Source organism: Vicugna pacos, chromosome 2, assembly GCF_048564905.1.
Source record: "Vicugna pacos chromosome 2, VicPac4, whole genome shotgun sequence".
Lineage (NCBI taxonomy): Eukaryota > Metazoa > Chordata > Mammalia > Artiodactyla > Camelidae > Vicugna > Vicugna pacos.
Window position 1 is genome coordinate 68,614,882 of NC_132988.1, and position 14,797 is coordinate 68,629,678.

The following is a 14,797-nucleotide window of genomic DNA, read 5'->3' on the forward strand; positions in this document are numbered from 1 at the left end:
GTCTTAGACTCCATGGAACTCAGATTCCCCTATGCGGTCCCTGTGGAGAATTTGGAGATGCAACCAAGGAAAAGAGCCCTGAGATGCCTCCTGACCTGGGACCCTCCAGTAGCCTTAACTGGACTGTGCAGTCACCTCTTACTGTCCCCCTCTCTTCAGGCAGAGCTCTGCTCACCCTCATTCAGTGGTCTAGAGCGGAAGGAGAGATGCAGGAGATTAAAATTCGGTTTGCCTCCCATAGTGACTCTGGCAAAGGTGAGAGGATAAGAGAATGACCTCCACAGTAGCCAGCCAGCAGATGCCCACTGAGACCCACCTTGGCATTCCAGACCATCTCCTAAAAAGCAATATTGTAAAAGATGTATAGACAGCTACGGGTTCAAACCTTGACATCACACGTAATCACCTATGAGTCTTTGGAAGTAACTTAATCCCTCTGCCCTGTGTTTTCATTTTCATAATGTGCCTCACAAGGTTGTTGTGAGAACTAAATGAGATAAAGCGCACAGATAAAATTGCTGAATCATAGTCATTTCCTTCTTTTCCTACTGATCCTTGTCATAAAGAGAACCTAGCAAAACAGCAGCAGTAGCAATGGAGAAATGGAATTTTCCCATTATGTGATAAATGCGTGCTTTTCCATTCACATTCCACACACTGCCCTTTTGTCCTTTATAATTCAGAGCATGCATTTATGAGATCACACATGCTTATTTCTCTGATGAATGTTGCCATATCAAGTGACATATCATATCAAAGTTGGTCTCTTCTATTGCAGGATGGGCACTTAATTGTGTTAATAGATCAACTTTGACAAAGAGGGATACCAAGTTGTTGAGCCTTATCTCTGCCACCATAACCACTTCAAACACTGGTCCATGAGCAAACACCAAGATGGCTAGGGAAAAAAGAGGCCAAATGTCACCCACAGGAGGAGCCATCTTAGTTATTGAGAATTTCCTCCACTGTGGCTTCCCTTTACTGCACATTTACATGAGAAATAAATATTGTCCTACTATAGCCCATTCTAAGACACTCTACTTAAATAGCCTGCCTTCTAGGCCTCCTTATTAGTAATCTCCCAGTTTTGTTCTTCCCAAATCCTTGACCAGCTGACCAATCTAGTGCTGAGCCTGAGTCAGTGCAGATCTGTATCTCAGGCCACCTGTCCTTCCACACAATATCAACAATTAGACACACCATTTAAAGTTCTGCCCACTGAGTAAGGGTGTGGTGTATTAACTTTGCACTTCCAGCTAATGTCAGAATACAGAAATTCATGAACCAGGCACACAGTCCTCTCCGTTAATTGATCAGGGTGGTCATATAATTGATTCTCCAAACTGGGACACTTTTGACAATGAAAAGTGGTGTCACAAATGATGAATGAATGTTGGATAACAGGTGTAATCCAGTACTATTTAGGGCAAACTCAGACATCTGGTTATTCCAGTCATATGGAACTCCCCATGAAGCCAAATGTGCAGATTGAGGAAAAAGCATTAAAGTTATAAAGAGGAAGTATGTGAAAGTCTGAACCTGTTGCTTAGGCAAATTACTTGAGGCCTCCAGACCTGAAATCTGGTCATTTTCACTTACAGTAGAAAGCTGCTGTTTACATTCAGTTTTATGGTTCAGTGGATCATAAACCACCTAGTTCAAGATAGGCAATTCATATAGTATAATCACCTGGCATCCCCAAGTCAGCACACTGTCTCTATTAGGGTCCAGTAGCAAGGCAAGAACTTCTTTTCACACACATACACAGAAAAAAACCCTTAAAGTTCTGCGCTCTTACTCTCCTGTCAGGACTTGACAGAAGTCCCATAGAGCCATAAATATTTCCATGGGCCCCTGAGTCATAGTGCCCATGTGACAGGGACATTTATGCTACAGCATGTACCCCTTTCTTGACCTAGGTCCTGCTCAAAACGAGCAACCTTTCAAATTATACACTATATGGTATATGTTGTCTTCAAAACACAGAGAAGTCCAGAAGCACTGTGCTTCTCTCTTCTTTAGGGTGGTACAAGCTACCACAACTTGCCTTTCACTTTAGCTATCTTGACATGCTCCAGGCTACTTGACCTCTAGAAATGTCAGCAGCCCCTTTTGATGAACTTTTTTACGAAGTTTGCAGTATTTATCTTCCAATCTCTGGCTTGCTACTTCATGCTAATCAAAACCTATTGCATTGTGTCTTCAATGTATTGGGCTGGCATGGTTTCCTGTGGGGTATAAAGATGATCAAGGACCCTCAGGATTATCTTAAGACAGATTGCAAGAGAGGTGACACAGACCTGGGGCAAGACAGTTTAAGGTTGTATTATCCCTGCCCTTTAAAAGCAAACTGATTCTGATTTTTCTTACTAATTGGAATAGAAAGGAAGCATCTGCCAGATCAATAACTACAAACGAGGTGCCATGGGCTATGCTGATTTTTTTCCAATAAAGCTACCACATCTAGAATTATAGCTACAACTGGCATCACCACCTGATTGACTTTGCAGTAATCCATTGTGTCCCCATGACCCATCTAGCATTTGCATCAGCCAAACAAGTGAGTTAAATGGGGATGTGGTAGGACACCTTCCCTTCCCTGTATCTCTGAAGCCTTCATTGATAATGCTCATCCCTATCATTCCTCCTCAGGACTTACCGTCTTTTAGAGAGGGCTGGGGAACAGAGTACAGTTTCAAGAGCTTCCCTCCACTGGGACCTGCCCACCGTTATAACTTTCATCCCACTGGTGTCAGAATCAGTGTGTAATTCAGCCAGTTGTTAGGTATATCTACTCTCACTACACATTCTGGGACTGGGGAAACAACCGCAAGAGAGATCACTGGACCCACCATTAGACGTGGACCAGGATTCCACCTCAAGTCTGACTTCTATGAGCTTTAATTTATAAATGATGAAGGCTTTGGGGGTTCAGAACCACTACCTAATAACCTCCAGAAAGTCTGGGTATTCTCTTCCCCAGTCCACCCTACACAGTCCCCATGGTAAACTGCTTCAGGTCTCTCCAGAGAAGACTTAGGAAAATTTCCATAATATACATATGTGGTCTTTCTCACAGGGACCCCGTCTCCCCTAGACTGAGGGTCTCTAGGTCTGGGAACTAGATAAGAGACTGTGAATCCCACTGTGGTGACTTGAGTTAGGCTCAGTGAACCTAGAATCCTTTTGTCTTTTTATGGCAAGCAGCAGTTAATAGGATGTCCATCTACTGGTTTCTAGAGACCCATGATCTACTAGTCATCACCTGGTCAAAGCACCCTGACTACCACTCCATCCTGTGGTTTACCATGGAAACTGCATCCTCCTTGACTCCAAGGGATAAGCATCACCACCTGGACTCAATTATTTCAGAATCCTATTTTTCCCACTGACATTCCAAAGCAGCAGCTCCCATCATCATATCTGCCCTACAGAGGATAAAACCACAGAGCTCTTCATAATGCCTTAGTCAAGTGTCTTCTGGGCCTTTCTGGGTGGAGAAGGGTAGGGAGTGAATCTGGACTAGTAAACGTAATAGATCCATTATGACAATGTGTCTCACGTGTGGCACACCTGCAATTGGTGTAAAGACAATAATTTTTATGTAGTACATGAATAGCCTTATTTTACTTACATCAAGTGTTGCCGGTTTTCCATTTACAGGTGCAAAGATAAGGCTCCTTGTAAAATAAAATTTATTTTTTAAGTGTTTGAATTCTAAAACGGAATTAAATAGTACAAATTAGAGTAGGATATGGCAACAATCACAACAGCAGTAGTACATAAGCGACTATGTACATGAATAAAGTTTGGGAAAACACTGACTTAATTCACTTCTCATTTATGGATGAGGAGTCTAATGCCAAGAAGAATAATGTCTTTTTTCAAGTTCTACTTGCTATCAGAGGCTAAAAAAAACAAGCCTTCAGATTTCCCATTCAGCGCTCTCACACACAGACCTTCCACGGCCATCAAGCACTCACCTGAGAATCAAATGAAAGCTATGAACCATCTTTCCCGAAAAAGTAAATGGAGAGAACTCACAAAATTCTGCCTACAGTTTCAGTTATTACTCAGACGGCCTGAAGTCTAATCATTCAACTACCTCCCACTTTATAGTACTGTATGAGTTGAAGCAAATATTCAAACTGGCTCAGACTCACAGCCTAAATTTTATTAGAACTTGAAAATACTCTTTTTGAGAAAATAATTCTCAAGACAGGAAAGCTTTGAATTCCAAGGTATGTTCCACTTCTGTCCAAAACTGCTTGGACTGAAGGGTTGAACCGTATAGACCGCACGTGGCTACCAGTCAAAGGATATCAACACACTGGCCGAGCTGCATCTTGCAAAGAGGGACACAGAACCTGAAGTTTAGACCGTTCCTTTCTTCCATAAACATCAGGTCTAGGGGGAAAGTAGGAGTACCAGCAATCATGCTCCACAAGCCGGACGCCAGAAACTAAATTCCCAGCTTTTAGAAACGATCATTACGAAGCTGTCTGTCATCACGCCGTCTGCTGATGTCTTCAGCTCTCCCCCTGCACTTTCGTCTTTCCCAGGGCTCAGCACCTTTCTGCCCAGAGACCTACCTAACCACTGGTTTGATAATGACTTAAAGATAAGCTGTAGTGAGCACAGTGAAGGAAATGACTGTGGGTTTTCCAGAGTGGATAGGGATTTACATTCTAATTTATCACAAACTAGAAATGTGTGGGTGTTATTTAAAGGTGTGTCTAGAAAAACTGACATAAAAAGGTCAACCCTGGAGTTATGTGTCTAGCACACATTGGACTTCATTTCAACATGACTGTCTAGGGCCATGCTACATCCATGAAGCAAGGAAGGCTGTCCCAGATGACAGAAGCTACAGCATCACTATAGGTCACAACCTTGGCAATAAAAAAAGAAGAAAGAAAGTTAGAAAACCTGATAGAGACTGTCCCTCTGTCTTGGCTCTCTAAGGGTTCCTTTTGTATCCATCCCATGCCAAAATATGCCAAGTCAGCTACTTTCAAGCCAAGTTTATGAAATGTTGGGTGTTAAAAACATAGTATTTGTCTCTCTTTTTTTTTTTTTCAGTTTTAGAAATGTTAGCACCAAGCACATATGTTTGTGAAAGATCTCATGCCAGTGCTGAGGGTGGTTACCTATCTATCTCCTGGAAAGCAGGAGAGCCACAAGAGAGGCTTTAAGTAAGCAATAGCCTAACTTATTTTGTATAAGCAGCTACATCTACTTGGTCCCCTACTTCATACTGCCCATAACCACTTATCACAAGAGCCAAGTTCAGTTAAGTTTCTGATTGGACATAATTCATTCAGCCTACACATTTTGAGTACCTACTAGGCCCTGGTACTGTGCTAGCCACCAGAGACATGAGGAAACCAAGATGAGAAGGTAACTCAGATGCTGTGGCAAATGCTGCTCCTGCGATAAGGACTCAAATGACAGAAAAGCTGACTCTGCTGGGAGAGAACGGGGAAGTCTCACAGAGAAGGGGATTTTTGAGCTGGTTTTGAAAAGATACAGAATGTTTTAAGTGGAAGAAGCAAAGAGGGAATTCTGAGGCTCAGAAAACCACCTGTGCAGATGGACAAATATCTAGAAAGATCTGGAGAGTCTGGGGAGAGGAAATAAAACAATACGGCAAGAGTGTGGGGATGTCAGGAAGTATTCTGCAGTGTTGTGTTAGGAAAAACAGGAGGCAGATGGTGACTTGTGTACCAAGCGAAGGAGTTTATGCTTTGTTCTGCAGCTCCCAGAGAAGGGTGACATCGTACCAGAACTGGTTTGGGTGAAATTAACCCTGATAGCAGTGAGGTGGGCTGGAAGGTGTCTTTGAACGGGGAATGGGTGGAGGCACGAATCCAGTTAGGACTATCTCTGTCCTCTGAGTCTTTCTTCCTGCCTGTCCTATCTGTCCCCCCGGGGGGGGGGGGTCACTCTCTCCATCTCACTTCCCTCTCGCGCCTTCTGGCTCTCTGCTGTCTCCCATTCTCCCCCTCTCTCTGGCTCACTGCCTCTCCCATTACCATAATGTGATGTACTGAGTCTCAAACCTGGAATGTGGTATCAGCTGCTAAGAATTGCTCAAAACAAATTATCATGTGGTGAAATAGACACTAAATAGAAAGTCATAGCCCCCAACACTGACCCTAAACAGGAGTAGAACCTGAAAAAATCAGTTAATCTCTCTAGACCTTCATTCCCCCTTATCTGCACAATGAGGCAGTTGAGCTATCAGATTTTATTTAATTCCACAAATATTTACTGAGTTACTACCATGTTCTAGGTGCTAGGGATTCAATAATAAACAAAGATAAAGTTCTCTACCTTCACTGAGGAACAGGAAGACAGACAACAAAATTTAAGTTAGAAAAATATATGTTAATTGATGATGAGTGCAATAGAGAAAAATAAATCAGGAAAGGGCATTAGAAAGGATGGTAAGTTACAGTTTTACCCCATGGAGACGGTAGCATCTGAGCGAAGACCTAAAGGAGGCAAGGGAGTAAGCCATGTAGACTCTGGGGGAAAAAAGCATTCTAAGCAAAGGGCACAGCCAGAGCAAAGGTCCTGAGGCAGAAGCACACCTGGTATGGTCAAGATAAAGTAACAAGGACAGTGTGGCCTGAGCAGAGGAAGGATACAAAGTAGGAGGAAAAGGACATCAGAGAGGTGGGATCAGATCACACAGGGCCTTGTGGCTATATAAGGACTGTCTTTAACACAAGGCTGAGATGAGGACCCACTGGAAGAAGGTCATGATGTGACTCATATATCTGATGTATCATCCTGGCCTCTGACTTGAGAATAAACTGAAGAGGAGAAATAAGCAGACGGACCCCTAAGGTGGTAAAATTCAGTCACAGTAGATGGAAGTGGTGCAAAGTGGTCCCATTCTGGATCTATTTTGAAGGTAGAGATGACAGGATTTGCCCAGGAGTGGGAGAAGGGTCAAGGATGACCCCTAGGTTTTAGGTCTGTGAAACTAGGACAAAGACACATCCCTTTAAATGATCCTCAGGTCTTCTCTGACTTTGAGATTCTACAATTTGGAGGAGCTCTTTCTCTTTCTTCATGGTAGAATCTTCCAGTCTTTTAGAAACTACTTCTTATAAAACTGAACATATATGATATCTCTTTTAAATTCTTGTCTCTCTTCAGGAAACTTTATAATAAAGGAAAATCTATGACAAAAATCTTTTCTAAAAAACAATGAAAGAAAAATATCCATTTGGGTAAAAACCCAATGTTTTTCAGTTACTTACCTTTTGAACAGTAAATTGTGCTGGGTCCCTAAATTTCTTATAGATAAGTATTGAATCATTGTTGGGCCCAGAATGATTTCATCATCAAAGGAAAGCAGAAGAATCAAAACAGACCCCAGGCCAGAAACAGAGGGAAATGCCTAGGGGGTTGGGGTGGGGGTGACACTAACTGACTAAGGCTGACAGCTCCAGTCAAACAGTCCCCTTTTGCCGGCGTTTGCCCAGCCCTGTGATGACGACATTGTGGCAAATGGAAAGTGGAGGTGACAGGCATTGGTGCAAACCCATGCTCTGTCTGTGTAGCTTGAGCTCATGTTTGTTACTTAATCACTCCAAGCCTCAGTTTCTACCAGTGTTAAATATCTACCGTTAAGAGTTACAAGGAAAAGACAACATATCTGAAGTACACAACTCTAACCCTATGTCACAAACTGAACAAACAGATGGCAGCACCGGGGAATCTGACTTCACGTTGGTCTAGCTTTCCGAAGGTAGGTTTATGAGACCCACTCCCTGTGAACAGATGGGTGAATGTCGGTGGTGGCAAGTGAGAAAGGGAATCCACACAACACAAAGGCTATAAACAGAGGGCTGCACCCCATGTATATCGGCCTACTGAGGAAGAAGCACTGGAAATGTGTGCATTTCAGCACAGATGTGTCAATGTAGATGCTAGCACTTCTGAAAAAAGTGATTAGATGATGTTTGGTAAGAAGTTGACGTGACAGACTCAACAAGCTTCAACTTAATTATCTAGTCTGCTCTAACTGTTTATTTAAAAGTTGACTCATCTTGCCCAGTATGCACTACACTGCCAATACCAAGAGACAACTTCTTGTTTTCAAGAGGAGCAAGACTTCTTTTTCTACTTTTCATGCATTTGAACTTTTTAAAAAATCATAATTCGTATTAACATTTGGAATTGAAATTTCACAAACCCATTTCATGTAAGTTCACATCTCACTTCACTTTTACAGAGAAGTCCTTTATAGAAACTTGGCTCTAGTGCCCTGACACCATTGGTAGAAACATACATACTGTATATGTTATATGTCTATACTAACTAGAGGGAAATGCTAACTGTAGGCAGACCTAAGTTCAAATCTCCATTCTATCACTTAGCCAATGGGCAAGTTATTTGACTTCATTAAGATTCCATTTTTTTCAACAGTAAAATATTGGTTGGGGCAATCATAGTACCTACCACATAGGGATTTTGTGAATATTAAATAAGTCATCAAAAGCATTTAGCACAGTGCCCAGCATGTAGTGAATGAAACTTTTGTTGTACATTTCAAGGTGTTATTACTATTAAAGAATGATAATTAGGCAGGGTTTACTGTCATTATTTCATTAATTAAACTTGCATATCTATCTTTTCTCAAAAACTATTTTAGACAGCTCACAGCAAGAAACAGTAATAAGGTTAGTAACATTACAAGGTAAACACAAGCAGAAAGGAAAGTCATAGTCTCAATAAGGGTCAGAGGCTGAATCAATTACTGTATCTTTCCACTCCCATGGTCCCTCCATCACCTTCTCCTAAATTCAAATGGTGTTGGAATAGCCCTGGGCATTTTGGGAAGTTGATACGGGAAGACATTTACTTTGAGTTTAGTGTGATATATTTATGTGAGCCACCATAAATTCCGTATGTAGTTTTTAAAAGGCTAGCCCTCCTCATGCACAAATGGCTTCCAAGAATATTCCTACTTCACATGCCTAACTCTCAATGTCTACTTATTCCACATGTGACTTAAAGGTACAGGACCAGAGATCATATGATAATATGAATACATCTTGGAAGCTGGCACTAGAAACATGTGAGCAGAGGAGAAGATACAGGGCTTCAAATGTATGAATGCTATAATAGAAGTCAGGCAATTCGTAAAAATATTAAGCTGTTTTTCTAGATTTTGTGATGTTTATACTATTTGTTACCTTTTTAAAATCTGAAATTTTTTGCAATTTCTTAACAAATATTTTTGTTACCTAAATTATGTAGTGTTTTGCTTAAAGAAGGAGCCCCTGAAAATGTACTAGGTTAGGCTTTATATAACCTGGATCCACTGTAAAAAAGCATTAAGTTTAGCTTTGCTAATAACCAGACTGATGAAAAACACAGAATGTTACAAACATCTTGCTATGGCAAAGGAGCAAATAAATCATAACAATAGTTGTAAGAAAAGTAATTAATATTTCTAAAATAAGACATAGAAGGGAAAGGCAGTGGTCTGGATATCCCCACTAACAATGACTCCAGAAAAATAAATTAAAACATGTCAAGGACAGCAAAATTTTTCCTGAAATAAATCTGTAGAAGAAATTTCCTCTGTAGAGTTTTAAACACTGCATATTAAGTGATCTAGTACAGTGTTCAACAATATTTTATGGAAAAGCCCTTCACTAGGCTTGAGATTCTGTTTGACTAGCCCTGCTCTCCTCTTCCAGCCTCATCTCTCACCACTCTCAGCCCTGGAGTTCTTCTGCAGCCATTCTAGACTTTTCTAAGTTGTCAGAATTCACCTTGCTCATTCTTCCTCCAGACTTCACCAACACTGTTCTCTGCCTTGAACACTTTTCTATGTTCTTCTGGCTACCTTGAACTCAGATGTCAGGTTATAACTTATATCTCACTTACTATGGGGCACCTTCCATAAAATCTCTCCTATGTGCTCTGACCCTCTCCAGTCTTATTCCTTACAGAATTACTCCTGACACTGCAAGGTTTAGATCCACTATTGGATAAATAGCTCCAGACTCTGTGGTGTTCACCATCATAACACCACTTACTTGCACTGTATCCAGCATGTGCTGGGCACCTAAAAAGAGTAGACTTTTTACATCTATCTCTCATTTGTGAGCTTTAGTAAATACATCTTAGTGAAGGTGATTCTTTAAAGAAGCTCAGCTAACCTAACTGCAGGTATGACTTGATTCAGGGACAGATCTTGGAGTCCCTCGGAGAATAGATGGACCAGTCTTTTACCAAAGCCACTTCTCTCAACCAGGCATTTCAGCAGAATTGAACTGCAAATATTTTAAGGTTCTCTTAGGTTAAAAGTCCAGAGTATTAGTATTCTACTCTGCTGATGAAAGACAGTATCACATGCTTTGGAAAACAAATAGGCACATGCTTATTAAGGAAACTGAAACTCAGTGATGTCTAAGGACATTCCCAAAGTCCTAGGGTTGGTGAATCATCAATCAAGAACTAGAAACTAGATATTCTTACTCCTTGTGATTTTTCTCCACAGTTAACACCAAGATATCCAAATAGGAAAAATGGCAGCCATTTTTACAAAGGAAGAAGCTAAAGAAGCTGTGCCTTAACATCACTGCTTCAATTCAGGCCAAGACAGCATGAAGTAAAGGACAGAACAAGGGCCCTGGAGTCAGACTGTCTGGTTTTAGCCACTTGCTGGCTATGTAACCCTGAATAAGCTGCTTAACCTTTCTATATGTTGGTTTCTTTATAGTAAAATGTGAATAATAATAGAACCTTTCTCATAGGGTTGTTGTGAGGAATAAGTGAGATTAACCCATGAAAAGTGCTTAAAGCATCACCAATGAATATAATAAATGGTCAAGAAATATATTATTTCCATGATAAGCTGGTTCCATCACAACCAGCTTCCATGAAGTATAAGAAGTAGAGAAACGCTTAACCCATATGAAGCACTTACTATGATCAGGTACTGCTCTAAGCTCAGGGTACACATTATTCAGTATTTTGAAACCCAAGGCCTGTGTTCTTAACTATTGGATTACATTTTCTTCTCAGAATGAAGAGAGAAGATGGAGAACAAGATAATCTTCTCAGATTCCTAGTCATTTTTAAGCTGTTCTTCAGCACATATAAACATTACCTCTGAGGGTGGTTCAAACAAATAACCACCCACCAGCAGTAACTCACTGGCATCACAGAGTAACTTCTATATTTGTAGACCAAAAGCTGGACTTAAACTGTATAAATCAGAGACACTGTATGAACCAGTTTTTTTATATTCTATTTATGTAGATGTTTGGTTTCTCCTTAGGAGGTTTTTGTTTTCTGTCTTTTTGTTCTTTTTCATAAATAAGCACAACGAGGTGAAACATCCTTAAAAATCTGTAGGAAATGTCAGTGGTCAGAAACAAAGCAGCAAGTTCTAATTATAATAATAGGTAACATTTATATATCTATATATTTATGATACTTATTTAGGCTATGTACTAAAAACTTTAAATGAATGATCTCATTAAATGCTCAACAAACTAATGAAAAAAATACTATTATTTTCTCCTACTTTACAAATGAGGAACTGAAGCTTAAAGATTTTAAGTCACTTGACTAAGATTTTAAAACAAGTCACAGAAACCACAATTGAAACCCACTACCGAGTTCTGACTCAGAAAATTTCCTACTCTAACAGCTTATGCAGGACAGGTGGGTACCTCCGCTAGGGATGTGCATGAAGAGTCTGCTGTGGAAGTGTCTGTAGAATAAAATATTATTAACCATGTAATCTGTGAGAGATTAAACTATATCTCCTCTTCCCTTATGAAGGAAAGTTTCTCATTCTTAGGGCCTGAGGATTTGCTATGTGAACAGTTCCAGAGAGAAATCAAGACTGTGGATGCTTAGACACTATTTGGCCATCAATAGTGGATTCCTAAGACACTGCTTTATCTCAAGTGTCCCAAGTTCAGTAATCCTGCAGTGTGGGAGAGTTCTACTAATTATAATCCACAGAACTTCAGCATGGTTGCCATGTTCAGAAGATCTACTTGCTCTGATAATTATGACTGCCTTTATTACTGTTAGGTCCTTAATTATGAAGTACAACGTGGAACCACAAAAGTACCTTCGTGTATTCATCAGTCAGACACTGATCATCACTCAGTGCCTGGTAGGTGCCAGACACTTTACATGCATTATTTAAATTACTTCTTAGAAGAAACTTACTACCCCATCTTACTGAACAGAAAGTTAAACAGATAATTTGTGGAAGGTTTAAACTCAGGTCTGGCAACTCCAAAGCCCAGCCTCTTTCCACCATACCTAGAGTAAGAAATCAAACAAATTTTTTGTTCTTAGTGTCTTAAAATCTAGAGCAATGAGAGGATCTGAGAAGAGAGGGAGGTCACAGAGTCTTTACAGATATAGGTTCTCCTTCAGGGGAAAGAAGATGCATCTATACACAAACAAATTCTTATATATAATTTCATGGGTTTACAAATTCTGGTTAAGAAGCCTTGTTTTTCAGATATATGGATCAATGGAACAGAGTAGAAAGCCCAGAAATAAATCCACAAACTTCTGTTCAATTAATTTTTGACAAAGGAGGCAAGAACATACAATGGAGTAAAGACTATCTCTTCAGCAAATGGTGTTGGGGAAACTGGACAGCAGCATGTAAATCAATGAAGTTAGAACACTCCCTCATACCATACACAAAAATAAATTCAAAATGGCTTAAAGACTTAAACATAAGAGAAGACAATATACACCTATTAGAAGAAATCATAGGCAAACATTATCTGACATACATCTCAGCAATGTTCTCCTAAGGCAGTCTACCCAGGCAATTGAAATAAAAGCAAAAATAAACAAATGGGACTTAATTAAACGTATAAGCTTTTGCACAGCAAAGGAAACCATAAGCAAAACAAAAAGACAATGTACAAAATGGGAGAAAATATTTGCAAAAGATGAGACTGACAAGGGCTTAATTTCCAGAATATATAAACAGCTCGTATAACTTTAATAAGAAAAAAACAAACAACCCAATCCAAATATGGGCAGAAGACCTAAACAAGCAATTCTCCAATGAAGACATACAAATTGCCAATAGGCACATGAAAAAAATGCTCAATATCGCTAATTGTCAGAGAAATGCAAATCAAAACTACAATGAGATATCACCTCACACCAGTCAGAATGGCCATCATTCAAAAGTCCACAAACCATAAATGCTGGAGAGGCTGTGGAGAAAAGGGAACCCTCCCACACAGTTGGTGGGAATGTAGTTTAGTGCAGCCATTATGGAAAACAGTATGGATATTCCTCAAAAGACTAAAAATAGACTTACCATATGATCCAGCAATCCCATTCCTGGGCATATATCCAGAAGGAACCTTAATTTCATAGCAGCATTATTTACAATAGCCAAGACATGGAAGCAACCTAAATGTCCATCAACAGATGACTGGATAAAGAAGCTGTGGTATATTTATACAATGGATCCTACTCAGCCATAAAAGGAATAAAATAATGCCATTTGCAGCAACATGGATGGACCTGGAGAATGCCATTCTAAGTGAAGTAAGCCAGAAAAAAAAAGAAAAATACCATATGATATCACTTATATGTGAAATCTAAAAAACAAACAAACAAACAAATGTATTTACAAAACAGACTCACAGACATAGAAAACAAACTTATGGTTACCAGGTGGGAAAGGGAATGGGAAGGGACAAATTGGGATTTTGAGATTTGCAGATACTAACTACTATATACAAAATAGATAAACAAGTTTCTACTGTATAGCACAAGGAACTATATTCAATATCTTGTAGTAATTTATGGTAAAAAATAATACGAAAACAAATATATGTATGTTCCTATATGACTGAAGTATTGTGCTGTACACCAAAAATTGACATAACATTGTAAACCGACTATACTTCAATAAAAATATATTTAAAAAAATTTTTAAAAGAAGCCTTGTTTTTAAGACAAAAAGGGGAACAGAGAAGAAAAAAAAGAAAAAGAGCTAAATTAAAAAAATTTTTAAAGCCAGCTCAAAAACGTATTTACAAACAATTGTAATTGTTCAGAGGAGAAAAGTTATAAAATAAATAGAGATAATTGGAGTAAAAGAGGAAAAGTCACAAAGGACTGGTTTCATAATACTTTTTTGAGTTAAGCACTTCTTTAGTGTTTTTAAAGATTAAAGAGGCTTTGTTGTTTTCTCAGACTGATCCACTGCTACTAAAAGTTCACCCATTCAATAGCTTAGCTGGCTTTTTAAAACATGTATTATTTCATGACAACCAGCCAGCCTTATGGTAAAGGGAACAAGGGTAAATAGAGAAACAATCAAGTGAGGTTTAGTGGCAACTCCCAATAATCCATATGGCTAAGGCTGAAATCAAAGCTCCAGCCTCTACATGAAGGGCACAGGCAGAGACTAGGGTCACCCAGCATCATGATTCCCACTTCACCTTCATAAATACACTGTCCACTATGTGCCCTACCACTTGCAAGCTCATCACAGCATACACACAGTACACCCAGGACCATAATTCCTACTCAGTTTCTACAAAATCTAACAAAGACAGCCAGGTACTTGGAGCAGTTATACCTTTACACACCTCCTTGGACACATACAGACCTAAAAGATATTTAGAGACTAATTTAAAGTCAACTATTATGGTACAATTTTATTATTTGTGGAACTAAATTCAGGGCATTGGAGGGCTACAAAATGCAGTGTTATTTGGCCCAGGAGGAAGGACATGGCACCTCTCATGCCTTG

At 39.6% G+C, this 14,797-nt stretch overlaps 1 protein-coding gene across 4 annotated transcripts in view; it reads right to left on the bottom strand.

Annotated features, from left to right (window-relative positions):
* Window positions 1-14,797, bottom strand: part of JCHAIN (joining chain of multimeric IgA and IgM) — a 409,126-nt gene that overhangs the window by 365,276 nt on the left and 29,053 nt on the right. The gene's annotated exons all lie outside the window — the stretch shown is intronic.